The following is a 3,905-nucleotide window of genomic DNA, read 5'->3' as shown; positions in this document are numbered from 1 at the left end:
GAGCCAGAGCCTCAGAAAGTAATAAGCAGGAGATACCTGGGACTGGATGGTAGTCCAATGCAGGGAAGACACAGACACTCACCAATTATCCCAGAAGCCAATTAACCTACCAGTAGTTCTTTGAACTGTGGGAGGAAGCCGGAGCACCCAAAGCAAACTCATGCAAACATGGGGAGAACATACAAGCTCCATACAGATAGCACCCCAGGTCCAGAAGTGTACCCAGGGCCTCAGCACTGTGAGCTAGCAATGCTAAACGCTGGGCTACTGTGCATGCTAATTTCTAGGCATCAGGTGATCAATCAGGTAGTGTTTCTCAGATAAAAGGACACCAGTTATTTAGTATGAGATTCAAATTGACCTCAGAACAAAATATAACTTATGTTATATAACTTATATAGAACTTACTACAGCATAACTGTCTTATTTGGCTCTTGTAGAAAATATTAACAGCATGCCTATTAAACATACAGTATCTAGCAATCAGCAATCAAAATAAAAACATTTCCAAACATGGAAACTGCCCAGTTAATGAAGCATTTCAAAGACATTAATCTATTCAATAATTACAGTTTTAAGTAGATAACAGATTTATATTCAGATTACGAAAGCATCATAACAACTGCTGCTTGTGTAAGGAATCCATGAATACCACTGTACATGAGAATTCCACACCTATTTGTAATCAATACACAAAATCCTATTGAATTTCAGGTACTTGTTTATTCAGCATTGCTTGACTCCGCGGACTCCTTGTTGTTTCAATATTCTAGCAATAGGACTAATCGCCAATACAGTGCCGTTGTAATCTATTCCTTCTGCCAGCAGAGGACGGTATTCGCACAGCCAGTTCAGGATAAGATACGGTCCTCGCAGTTCACAGTACAACTGGCCAAAGCCGTATTCGGAATATGCTCTCGATAACCTCGTTTAGTTTAAGTACGGCCATATTTCATATCAACCCACAGATGCATTGCATAAACACTAGAATTCTGGTTGTACTTAAATTGACCTTATACGTTTTGGATTATGTTTAACCTTCTTCAATTTCTTCAACCATATTTTGAGATGATTACGTTTACAGAAGCAAATATTATTCAGTGCTTTTTCTTCACTACTTTAATCAAACCCACATTTCTATAAGGAGGGCCATTGTGAAACTCCCCAAAGTGAGCTGAATTAATCTTTTATTCTTCACACCTGCGAAGTCATTCCTTCATTGTGTAATATGAAGGCCTTTCATTATTCACGTATACTACAACATCTGAAAATAATGGGTCTTGAAATAGTTGAATGAAAGAAAATCCTGAATAACTCCTCCAAATGCGTGTTACACTTTCATCAAGTACACACACTTTGAATGTGATGAACTATAAAAAGTTATTTTAACCATACCCAATGGAGCTCAGGAGTGCGATTGCATACACAATCATGTTTTCAGTGTTTGGACATCAGCCGTACATCAGAACAATCATTTCACTAACACAGCTCCGTCTTGAGTGACTTCCCTCCAAGAACACAAAGTCACTTTCCCTTAGCAATTATTGCATGGACTTTGATTATCTGCCTTCTGCATCAAGCCCTGTATTATATACGGTACAAAGCCAAGCTTTGGGATAGTGCTTTGTTTGGATCCTTGTCTTGATCCTTTTGGATCCCAGGCTGCTCATTTGCAAATGAGTTTTGACATTAATTATAGTGACTATAGCAATGAGCTGGCACTGTGGTTCACAGATCTGCGGTCCTGGGTTCAATTCCTGGGGTGCAGTCTGGATGGAATTGTATGTTCTCCCTTCATTTGTGTGTATTTCTTCCAGGTGCTCCAGTTTCTTCCCACAGTCCAAAGACATACAGTACTAGTAGGTTAAGGTGGAACTACAGTCCCAATTTTGCAGACACAAAATTATTTAATTTCAGTCACAAAATAAAATCATTGACATTATAGAAAAACTTTACAAACTCAAAATTGAGCACAAAATCATTAATTTTGTGAAAGGACTGTAAGTTACGCCATGTTGTAACAAATTCGCATTCAAGTTCCACACAAATTGCGATGTGATGCAGCCCTTCCTGCTCACTAATCACTGTAATGACTAATGCAATGTGATGTAGGAGAGAAAGGGTATAGGTTATGCAGCAAACATTTCACTGCAAAAAACGTTCCATTCCAAGGTTCTTTATGCAGAGTTAACAATGTAGTATTATTTATTGGCAAAAACGTAAAAAAGTTGAGAGTTATATTTCCATTGGATTAAACGAGATGTATTCACAAGCCTGCTCCTTTACAATGTCATAGGGCCACAACAGATTATAGGAAGTTTTGCTGCCTCGTTCTGAATCGCAGAACATGGTAATTCTTTAACCTTGAAATGTAGTCTATTTTGTGATGTAATGATGCAATGTCCCTTTACTGAGAGCCAGCAATCAACGGATGTGTCTGATCGTGAATGGTTTTCCCTGTTGTTTGTTGTATTACTTGGTGTTGCATTTTAAGCTGTGCATGAGGCAGGACCCGGAGGCTGCTGCTTCTGCTGGTGCTTCTGCTGGGATTGAGGAAGAGCTGAGCGCCATGTAAGGCAAAGACACTGCGTTCCACTTTATCAGGTGCCTGGAGTGTAAGAGCTGCAGATAATATGGAGTCACATTAATCCCAACATATTTCAAATATTATGAAAATTAAATAAATTAAATCAAATAACTTTCATTAAAAAAATCAATCACTCTTTACCTTGCTTTTTCAGTTGTTTTTAAGGAAAATTGATGCCGAGAATGTGTCAATACTGCTTTTTGATGGTTCCAAGACCAATGTGACCTGTTCTATTGCCTGCTAATTGTACGTTCCTGGTTGAAAAATTATTTTTAGGAGGTCAAGGTGTATGAATGATAAGAGAAAAACTGAAATAACCACAGCTACGCAAACACCAGTCCACCAAAAAAAAATCATTTAATTAAAATAAGGTAACATTTTTTTTTCATCATCATACGGATGAACTGTGCTAAATGTGTTTCTAAAAAGAAAAAGCAGGACGTGAGTCGTGAGCCAAGATCATGACTCTTTTGCTCTTCTTCACATCAGTTTTCATCTGCGAGGAGGAGGAGGAGGGCGGCTCCTGATGTGCTGACACTTGGGGATGTGCCTCTGTGCCGGCCTGGGGGCAAAGCGCCGGCCGCAGTGAGGGCAGGGCACGTAGTCGGGGTTTGGATTCGCGGGGGGCTGGGGCAGGTTCACAACTTTCCCTCCTTGCGTGATCACCTGCTGCACCTCCCTGGCCTGTTTGATGCTCCGAATGAAATCCTCGTGCTTCTGCCTCCAGTTGTTCTTTCTCAGCTGGGAACAGGGAATGAAACCAATAAAACAGCTTCCAGAAAAAGTCCAGACTAGCACTGCGTACACAGTCTGGTCGCAAACCATTCACAAGGCAAGAAAATATCAATACAGTAATAACGTAGCTTTCTGGGGCTACCTTTCAGGTCATTGGGTAGAGAGTACAATTTACGTAGTTATGGTTTTGTTTCCTGTGAGTGCTATTTGCTTGATATGTAGATTTTTACAACAGAATTCAGAAGTCACTAAGACACATTTATTCTGTCTGGCAAATGTGCCTTTGCGGCAGTTTTTCAGAAGAGTACTTCATAAAACACTTATTTATTGTCTACATTGATTTATAAGCTGAGTCTGACTCTAGGAGAAAAAAAGGGAAGCTTGGAAAGAGTTTAAGGATAGCCCTTACCACGATTGGCGGTTTAACCCCATGTCTCCTCTGATAGGAAGGGCTTTCCTTGGAGTGAAGGCTTTTTGCTTCTCCATTCTGCAGGTCAGAAGAGGCACGGCCTTAGAGCGGTGGTTGGCCCATGGTCCTCTGGGGCAAAGCTCGCTCTGCCTCGCCTCTATTTTCCCTTCCGGC

The sequence above is a fragment of the Lepisosteus oculatus genome, unplaced genomic scaffold (assembly GCF_040954835.1).
Source record: "Lepisosteus oculatus isolate fLepOcu1 unplaced genomic scaffold, fLepOcu1.hap2 HAP2_SCAFFOLD_44, whole genome shotgun sequence".
NCBI lineage: Eukaryota > Metazoa > Chordata > Actinopteri > Semionotiformes > Lepisosteidae > Lepisosteus > Lepisosteus oculatus.
This window is presented reverse-complemented; position numbering follows the sequence as displayed.